The sequence below is a fragment of the Misgurnus anguillicaudatus genome, chromosome 18 (genome assembly GCF_027580225.2).
Source record: "Misgurnus anguillicaudatus chromosome 18, ASM2758022v2, whole genome shotgun sequence".
Taxonomy (NCBI): Eukaryota; Metazoa; Chordata; class Actinopteri; order Cypriniformes; family Cobitidae; genus Misgurnus; species Misgurnus anguillicaudatus.
The window spans coordinates 30,502,582-30,513,604 of NC_073354.2; the positions used below are offsets into that span (position 1 = coordinate 30,502,582).

At 33.5% G+C, this 11,023-nt stretch overlaps 1 long non-coding RNA gene across 1 annotated transcript; it reads right to left on the bottom strand.

The window, feature by feature from the left end:
- Positions 1-8,093: 8,093 nt before the first annotated feature.
- LOC141350606 (uncharacterized) lies at positions 8,094-10,801 on the bottom strand. Its single transcript, XR_012358721.1, has 2 exons — positions 9,175-10,801; positions 8,094-8,863 (listed from the first exon to the last, which is right to left on the bottom strand). It is a non-coding gene; the product is annotated as an uncharacterized lncRNA (long non-coding RNA).
- Between the last annotated feature and the right edge of the window lie 222 nt (positions 10,802-11,023).

An 11,023-nucleotide genomic window follows, 5' to 3' on the forward strand; every position in this document is an offset into this window, starting at 1 on the left:
CAATCATATTTTGTTGACGTTGTTTGTTAACCTACCAATAGGAAAGCTTTGGCTCATGAATATTAAAGAGGTGACTTTGACGTTGTGCCGCTGCCGTCCAATAGCGACTCTGCTTATGAATATTGAAAATAAACCTTTGTTATAGTAAAATCACTTAAATCGCTATTTAAGGTCAGGATCAACCAGGTGAAATCAAACTATTATTGTGTTGAACCGGTTAAATGCGCATGTAAATTACATTTATAAATTATTATTTATATTAAATAAATTTGCATTAATTATAGGAAAAGTAATAGTGTATATGACCGTTAATCTACTTAGAAAAAAATTATTTCAGTAAAAAGTTTAGTATTTTTGATTCTTCTAATATTTATTTATTTAATATATTCTATCTATCTATCTATCTATCTATCTATCTATCTATCTATCTATCTATCTATCTATCTATCTATCTATCTATCTATCTATCTATCTATCTATCTATCTATCTATCTATCTATCTATCTATCTATCTATCTATATGTATATACATGTATGTATGTATGTGTATATATACATTATTTTATATTTAAATTATATATAAATATAATTTATAATAATTTATATAAAAACAAAATTGCATTAAGAATAGGAAAAGTGCATACATACATACATACATACATATATAATAATTATTTAATAATTATAATAAATAATATAAATTACTATTTTTATTATTAATGGATACAATATAATTGTACACCAGGAAAAGTGTCATATAATTTTGTGTGAAATGGATCAATTAACTTTTTAAAACTGCAAGGCCTGGTTTTACAAGGCTAAAGCCAGTACTAGGCCTTAGTTAAATTTAAGATGTTTAAGCATATTTTAGAAACATGCCTTACAAAAACACATTACTGGTGTGTATCTTGAGACAAATGGCAATGGCATGTTTTATAAGTTATTGGTTATCAGTTGAGACAGCTTAAACATGTTTAGACTTGGACTAGCCTTAAGCATTGTCTGTGAAACCAGGGGTATGACATTTGGAAACACTGGTTAGATTTTTTGGTAGCTGTAAGGTTTTGTTAGGCTACAGTATAGTCTATAGCAGTGGTTCCCAAACTTTTTCAGCGTGCGGCCCCCCTTGTGTACAGTGCATTTTTTCGCGGCCCCCCAAAAGAAAATTTATGACAAAAACAGTTCTAAAATGTAATATTTTAATTAAACAAAACATATAAAATTATACCTAGTAGTGCTGTTGTTTAGTTGGCTTATTATTTTTTAGGTTTAATAACACAGAATTCATGATAAATGAATGTATTTTATAAAATGTCATAAATACGGGGCCCCCCTGGCACCATCTCGCGGCCCCCCTGGGGGCCCCGGCCCCCAGTTTGAAAACCACTGCTCTATAGACCTCTGGTCTTAAGTAGTTTCTCAACCCTGCTTTTCCAACCCAGTTTTATCAGTCCTATAGGTTTATGGGGGCGGTTTCCTGGATAAGGATTAGTTTAAGCCAGGACTAGGCCTTAGTTTAATTAGGAAATATAGTTTTAACAAACATGCCTTATTAAAAACTTTACTTTTGTGCAGTTTGAGGCAAAACAAAGGGCACTGATGTATTTTAAGATATGTCAGTGAAGGTTGTTTTCCATTTGAATTGCTCTTAAATTTATTTTAGTCTAGGAGTAGTCTAATCCCTGTCCGGGAAACCGCCCCATGGTGTATTTGTGTTTTTCCTTTTCTTCTGCAAATTTAAGCTTAAATAAAAAAAAAAGATTCATTGAGACGTTTAAGTTTATAATTTAAGTAGGATACAAGAAGCTATATTTGTCTCCAATGAATTAAAAAAAAATCTCAAAACAGAAAAGTTTCACAAATTCTTAGATTTAAATATAGGCTAATTGCATTCTTGCATCTAGTCACTAGAGGGAGGTAATGTTAAAACTATAAACCGATTTCAAATGGCAAGCTTGTGAATATTTTTTCTTCAGTGTTATTAGGATTTGCCAGAAGCAAATGCTGAGGTGTGATGTTTGTTGAAGAATATAAGATAAATGAACACAGTAATAGGTCACAGTGGGGATGCTCTACAGTAAATGCTAAATTTACTTTCTGGCTCCTGGTTTTGATCTCTTGGAAATGGAGGCCCCTGGGTCCTGATGACATTTATACCTTAACAGCATCTTTGTTCACTCTGGCAAGATCACAAATAAACTTAATCTTCTTGCAAAAAAAAAGAAAAGAAAATGCTTGTTACATTACATAAATGCATTTGGCAGATGCTTTTATTCAAAGCGACTTGCATTTGTTCAAGTTATACATTGTTTATTGATACATTATGAGTGTTCCCTGGAAGTTGAACCCACAATCTTTGCACCGCCAATGCAAAAACCGAGCCACAAGAACACATGTTGCAATAATTTATTCATGTGTAACATAAAATAAATGGCATTATATAATGAATTTCATATTTTAAGGGATTGCTATTCATATATGCTTCAAAAAACAAGGCATCTTTTATGTTTCACATTATAGAGGATAAGAGCTCAATTTGTTCTGTAAAATCATATAAACTGCATTGCTGTCAATGAAGATGTTTCAGACTAATCATTCAAATGTCTTTGCTTTGTGACCATTCAAAGCACAACCCCGACACAACCCCATCATTATTTAATAAATCAGAATTATGGGTATTAGTCACACTTGATCACCCATCTGTTAGGGGGCTAATTTAAAAAATCTGGAGATGTGACCATCTGTTATCATTGTGATGAATCAAAAGGGGGGTCACAAGGTCACTGAACATTAGTGCGAAGTGTGTTTGTATGTGTTCAATGCGACAAAACACACAAAGGCTCATCTGAGTTATTGGACGAAATATCTATGTTCAAAATAAATCATATTTCAGTTCCTAGATTAGACTTTTGACTTTCTGAAGAAAATGTGCTATAGGTGATTTATCTTTATCTTTTTTAAACCATCATACTTCAAATATCATAAAAGTACTGTATCACTTAAAAAAAATCTGTAGAAATTACAGTATTACTAGCAGCTGGTTACCAGTACCTTGCTGTAGATTAAAATGTATGTAATTTACTATAGTATCAGTTTGTTTAAAGTTAAATAAACTTTAAATATATGTAAAGTCTTTATCTTTACACAATAAAACTAAAATAACAGCCTGTAAAGCATTCTGGGAACCAAAATCTGTTTTATTCTGTCTAGTTTTATTATTTTTTATTTAATGTTCATTTAACTTTGAACAAACTGTTGCCAGTAAATAACATACATGTAAATCTACTGGCAAACAGCTGCATAAGAAAAAAGGTTATGGTAAAAATTCAATACATTAATAAATAGTTTTATTTTAAATATTTAATATTGTAATATATTAACTGAAATGTCAATACTGCAGATAAAATATATATCAAAATAATATGTTAGGCTAGGTTACTTATGCAGGGTTCCCACACCTTAGTTAATTTCAAATACAAGGACCTTTCAAGGACTTTCCAGGTCCAATACCCTCAATTTCAAGAACTAAATGTGGAGACAGATTTCAAGCGAGTGCAAGGTTGCATCGTGTTACCTTTTAAGATACATTGTTACAGTTCACTTTCGAGGGAACTCGCGCTGCGTCACTGCGGTGACACTTTGGGGACGCCTCCAGGGCTAAGTGCGTCTGAATGTGTATCAAATTCAACCAATGGTGAGGCATAACAACAAAGACAGGGTGACGCGGGAGCCAGGAAGTATGTCGCTATCTGAAATATTGCCAAAGACGGCGTTACAGGGACGCAGGAACTATGGAAAGGAAGACGCAGCGTCTCGTTCCTTTCTCAGGGAACAACAGTTACATACGTAACCAGAGACGTTTTCATGTGTCAAACAAAACTATGCAAAAAAGCATTTTGGTATGAATCAACATTTGCATACAGAAGATATAAGCATTTAAAGCAAACAGTTTAGCACGTGTGCTTAAAAGTCTAGAATTTTATGATATTATCCTACACTACACAGGGAATAATATAGATTTTTTTTTCTCAGAAACCTAAAATAGATTCAAGCACTTTCCATGACCTGTATCTATGTATGTATATTTTCAAAAACTTGTGTCTTGAATTTTTTCCCCAAATTCACAAACTTTCAAGAATTTCAAGGACCCGTGGGAACCCTGTTATGGTATGTTTACAGAGAGTCTGACAGACAGAAATAATAAGATAAGGTGATCTTTTTATATATTTAATACAGTTTCATACCAAACTTAATAATAAAGGTGCTTAAAAGGTTCTTCACAGTGATGGCATAGAAGAAGGTTTCTCAAAGAACCATTCAGTTCAACCATTTCATTGTTCTTTCATACCATTTTATAATCTGAGGAACCTTTTTTAATACAAATCGTTTTTTTTTTTTTTTTTTTGGAAACAGAAAAGTTCTTTAGATGTTAAAGGTTCTTTATGAAACCATGCAGCCAAAAATCGTGAAGCTATTATTAAGAGTGTATTATGACTTCAGCATTAATGAAAGAACAGAGACAGAACCCACATCACTGAGAGTATGAGAAAATTCAAAGCTTGAGGAAAATGATTGACAGCAGTTTCATCTTAATGGAAGTCATCATTCACAATATCTGTTGCTAGGCACTGTATAACACACTACTATAAGAACTGTCAAAAGCAGGAAGTTACCAAAGATGTGAAGTGATTTTACTAGATACTGTACGAAGAAGAAAAAGAGTCATTTTACAGTCTGGTTATATTATATTTGTCACTCTTCAAAAGCAACAGAAATGAAGGCATATTTAAAACTTAACTCTGAAATTGATAAAACAACCTGGAAAACTGTTTAAGAAATAGCATAAGCAGTGTGAATTAATCCTGCATTAAAAAAAACTTCTTATAGACGGTTTCAACAGTGACAACATAAACAAACGGCTTTCGTGAAACAGACGTAACTTCTGGTAAACTCTGCAAAGAATCAATAACAACAGAGTCCTTTTTAGAGTAGTTTATTTCTGATAACAAGCAAAATAAACAACAAGTAGATTACCTTACTTCAAAAGCGTATCAAAAATTACACTGAGCTACGTTTACGTTAACTGAGCATTAACGTTCCAATGTTACCAGAGGCCTCCATCGGTCATAGTAGGAGTCAACCACCTAGTTCTGCTAGAAATAGCCCTAGCCCAACACCAATAAAAAATATTTTGTGGTTACTACAGAAAAAAAAAACTAATTTAACCCTTATGTTATATTGGGATATTTTTGTCCACTATAGGGTGCTGCTGAGTCTTTATTTGGCCACAACTTTGTGTTTCAGCAAATGGAATGATTTTTGTTGACAAATCTTTTGTTGTTCAAAACTGCTTTGAACATTTTTCAAAAACTGAACAATACACTGTGGGCAAATTCACAACCATTTCGTTATGTTTGTGATGAAAACACCCACTAAATTAAACTGCTGTAAAAATCAGATAAATAATTGGTTTCAAACTTTTTTGCATAAATCTGTTATTCAACCTCAGTCCTGATCAAAACTGCTAAATGTTTAAGAAAAATTTCAGGATTTTTACTCTTTAATTAGTAATGATTTTTTTCAAAAACTTTGCTAAATCCGCCACGTTACTGTAAGTGTACTATATAATGGAGCCCAGTCTCCTGAAAATGCGTATAAATAGCACGAAGTGTAAAACTCGTGCAATACATACGCCAAATTCCACTTTGGCGTGCATATGATACGCAAGTCCTTCCCATTCACTTAAACGGGGCATCTTTTTTGTCGTTTTATTTAATGGTTTCTCAATTTTTTTGCTATTTTTTTACCATTTTCGCTTGGGTTTAGGGTTAGAACAACTTTTTGTTATTTAAAAATGACATCCTAACCCAAACCCCAACTCTAACCCCAACTCCAAGCGACCATGGCTTAAATATGGACAAAAACATAGAGAAACCTGTATATTAAATAACCTTATTAAGCAAATCTGAAATCTAACCCTAAACCCAAGCGAAAATGGTTTAAAAAACAGAAAAAAATGTAGAAACCAATAAATAAAACGACAAAAAAGATGCCCCGTTTAAGTGAATGGGAAGGACTTGCGTATCATATGCACGCCAAAGTGGAATTTGGCGTATGTATTGCACGAGTTTTACACTTCGTGCTATTTATACGCAACCTCAGGAGACTGGGTAGACCAGCCACAGTTGGATTATTGGTCTTTAATAGTTTAAGACATCCCATCTCTGTCAAACTGTTGATCAGCAAGATTATCTGAGAACCCTGACCAGCTGAATTGTCTGAAACTTTTTAAAACCAGTCAACAGACTAAACTGGGAGACCAGAAAACGAATTTAATATCTTCATCTTACCGTTTCATAACTGAGAATGGGTAGGCTACATTCATACATACACTGTAAAAAAAATTCTGTAGAAATTACAATGTTATTGCAGCTGGGTTGCCGGTAATTTACCGTATATTTAAATTTAATTTATTTACTGGCAAGAGTTTGTTCAAAGTTAAATAAAATTTAAATATTAACAAGTCTTTATCTTTACAGAATAAAACTATACAATAACAGCCTCATGCAAAGCATTCTGGGAACCAGAAATCATCATCAACCTTTTTCTGTTATTTGCTTCAGATTTTGTTTCCCAGAATGTTTTGCTTGATGCTGTTTTTTTAGTTTTACTCTGTAAAGACAAAGACTTGTAAATGTTAAATGTTAATTTAACTTTGAACAAAATGTTGCCAGTAAATAACATACATTTAAATCTACGGTAAGTTACCGGCAACCCAGCTGCAATTTCTACAGATTTTTTTTACAGTGAAGGGGCCAAAGAATGCACAGAAATAATCTGTTAAAGAGGACATTTCACAAGACTTTTTTAAGATGTCAAATAAATCTTTGTTGTCCCCAGAGTACACATGTTAACATGTTTTAGCTCAAAATATCAGCTAGATAATTATTATAACAATTTAAAATTGCCACTTTGTAGGTGTTAGCAAAAATGTGCCGTTTTTGGGTGTGTCCTTTAAAATGCAAATGAGCTGATCTTTGCACTAAATGGCAGTGGCGTGGTTGGATAGTGTAGATAAGAGGCAGTATTATCCCTTTCTGACATCACCAGGGGAGCCATTTTCTAGGTTGATAAAAGCACTGGGGACCCAATTATAGCACTTAACTAAAAAAGTTTATATTTTTATGGTATGTCCCCTTTAAATTGTTCTCTGATATCTACATAGAAGGTATGTGGCTTTATTAAGTGCAAAAAATATCCAGAAACGTCTTTACAAGTCCATTTACAACCCTAGGATTTGTCCTTAGAATGAAATGGTCTATTACCTTATTTGAAAGGGTGATGAATAAAAATGTTAAGCTCTGCTCTGATTGGCTGTTTTTCAGACCAGTAGCTCTGTGTGTGTAAAAACATACCTTATGTTTGAACCAGTATCAGACAAAGATATGGAATTTGAGGAATTCAGCAATTGAATGTGGATGTTTCTTAGTGGTAAGTTTGTGTTTTTTTTCGGTATAGACCTGGAAATCGTAACTGTAACGCCAATAGTAGAATGGTAGCATATGGCATTATCGCTAAATTTGTTTATAGCATTGTAACAACATTTTTATAAATTGAATGTGTAATTTAATGTTAGGGTAACGTCACAGTCAGTGTTTTCCAGCTGTCTTTTGCATGAACAAGATTTACGTAAGGAGGAAACGATCGTGTTTGAGGCTCACGATATGTCATTACCACGTACAGAACTACTTATTAAAATTCATCTATGCCTATGTAAATACAAGCCTGATCTCATGAGAAATCGGACATATTTTACAAGGTTGGTTAATTCGTGCAAAATCTTGCGATTCTCATGAAAAAACAACAAGAAAAAACGAACCCCTAACCCCAATGTCACAGGGGTCTAGGAAAATCGTACCAAAACTTACAAATGTGGTCGTATAAATTAATACGAATTAGCAAACTCGTAAAATATGTACGAATTCTCGTGAGATAGCGTTAGTAAAAAACGTTTTACATTCTACGGCACCTTTAAATAAAAACTTCACGTGACTCAGTTTGGATCATATTGAACATTTCACAAGACTTTAAACTCATTTCTAAATCCATTTTTTATTTACAGTTTTGGTCAGAGCATCGTCATGGTGAAATCACACACTGTACACTCCTGGCCCGGGTCGAGGCATCATGCAAGAGTTCCTGAACTTGTAGTATATTCATTATAATTATTCATTATAATAATTATGATAATCAGATGTGACACTTGTGACAGCTTACATTAGGTGTGACTATCAGGGCTTGTTTTACATGTTTTTACCGCAGAGCAAATCTCACGTAAGCTTGGACTGTTCCTTGCAAGTTGAAGAATCGTAACATTGCTTTAACTTTACTTTTTATTCAATATGTTAAGTCTAATTAAGCACCATGTTTAAATCAATCAAAATGTATATACACACACAGTCATTTGTACACCAGCCAGGCAAATGTAACATCTGCAATCTTTCAGGAGTTTATGCAAACAGAATAAAGCAGTTCAGATCACACATTAAAAGAAAACATATTAAGAAAACTGTTACACTTTACAATAAGATTGCATTTGTTAACATGGGTAAGCTAACATTGAACAATACCACAGCATTTATTAATCTTAGTTCATGTTCGTTTCAGCATTTACTAATACACAAATAAAAAATTGCAATATAGTTAGTGCACAATGAACTAACATGAACAATTGTATAGGCATTAAAGGTGCAGTGTGTAATTTTTAGAAGGATCTCTTGACAGAAATGCAAAATGATATACAAAACTATATTATCAGGGGTGTATAAAGACCTTATATAATGAACTGTTACGTGTTTATTACCTTAGATCAGTGGTTGCCAAACGTTTTCAGCGTGCGGCCCCCCGTGTGTATGCTGCATTCCTTTGCGGCCCCCCAAAGAAAATTTTTGACAAAAAATTGTTCTAAAACTCCACATTTTATTAAATAAAAAAAACATTAAATTATACAAAAAGTAGTGCTTTTGGTTAGTAGCCTTATTTTTTAAAGGTTTAATTACACACAGAATTCATGATAAATTAATGTATTTCATAAAATGTCATAAAACTGGCCCCCCCCTGGCACCATCTCACGCCCCCCCTGGGGGTCCCGGCCCCCAGTTTGAAAACCACTGCCTTAGATCGAGGGTCCCCTTACATGGACGTTAACATTTTGTGCCACCATTTTTCTACATAAGCCTTTACAGACAATTTTTTTACTAAGTTGTCTCCGACGATGACATGTTTGTCCGGTGGCGGCTACCGTAGCTTCTCTATGTGTTTCAAAAGCGATGTGTTTCAATCGTTGGTTGCAATTCGCAACCTCACCATTAGATGCCGCTAAAATTAACACAATGCACCTTTAACTAACATTAACAAAGATTAATAAATGCTGAAAAACTATCTTGCTCATTGTTAGTTCATTGTTCACTGTTAGTTTTATTGTAAAGTGTTACCAGAAAATTCAATATATTTTAAGGATACATTACAGTAGGACAACATTATTTTCATTACATCACATTTCCCCAGTCTCTCATTACTGTAATGCATCTGGACAGTAGTTTAGCATTGATGTTTTCCCAATCCCTTATTATTCCCATTAGTGAATCTCATTAGGTTAGATTGTTTTATTATTATTCATAATGTTAAAATGCAAAAGTTTTTTGAGACCCATATACTGTAGATTTACTTTCATGGTTTCATTCTTCTTCTTCAGTTCCATTAACCATACGAACAAATCGCTTCATACTCAAACAGAATCACAAATAACGTTGTAAAGGACCATAGGGAATTATTTGCCTGCCAGGTCTGAAGGAGCAGTGCGGCTAAAATATTTTTTATTAATTATCAGAGCCATTAAGCGTTGCCAGTGCAGTTCACATGGGGATCAATTAAACACAGCCCAGTTAGACCCTCTGTTTATATACAGCCATTCTGAATCAGAGCAGATTGCCATTTATTGCAATGTTAACAGGATGTTGTTTCAGGCACTTTCTCTCTGTGAATTTTAATATATAATCTGACCCGACAGTTTCTGCACACATTTACCAGGAATCAGTTTAAGAGAGAAGGTAAAATACATATTTCATCATCCATTCAACTGTAGGGCAATGCAAAATGTGTTATTTAGCTATGGCATGGCAGTTTGACCAAAATAAAGACATTTTACACTTAGATGCATCATCCGAGGCTATATGCAAAATATTCTAGAAGATTGAAAGTGTGGTATAAAAAGGAAATTGTGACCCTGGACCACAACACCAGTCATAAGGGTCTTTTATTAAAAGCTGGGATTTATACATCATAAATAAGATTTCCATTAAATGTATGGTTTGTTAGGAAAGGACAATATTTGTCTGAGATACAACTATTTGAAAATCTGGAATCTGAGGGTGCAAAAAAATCAAAATGATGAGAAAATTGCCTTTAAAGGGGACATTTTACAAGACTTTTTTAAAATATGTGTACATATGTGAAGTTTAAGCTCAAAATACCATAGACAATTTATTATAGCATGTTAAAATTGCCACTTTGTAGGTATAAGCAAAAATGTGCTGTTTGGGGGTGTGTCCTTTTAAATGCAAATGAGCTGATCTCTACACTAAATGGCAGTGCCGTGATTGGATAGTGCAGATAAAGGGGCATTTTGCACTTCATCTGCTTCTCACTGCACTTCATTGGACACACCCAAAACTGCACATTTTACAAACACCTACAAAGTGGCCATTTTAACAAAATAAATTATCTATATGGCATTCTGAGCCAAAACCCCACATATGCGCTCCGGGGACACCAAAGATCCATTTGACATCCCAAAAAAATCCTGTGACATGGCCCCTTTAAATATGAAAAAAGTCAAATTTTCATGATATGTCTCCTTTAAAGTTGTCCAAATGAAGTCTTTAGCAACACATATTACTAATGAAACATACATATTTAATGTTTATGATATGAAATGTACAAAATATCATTATGGAACATGATT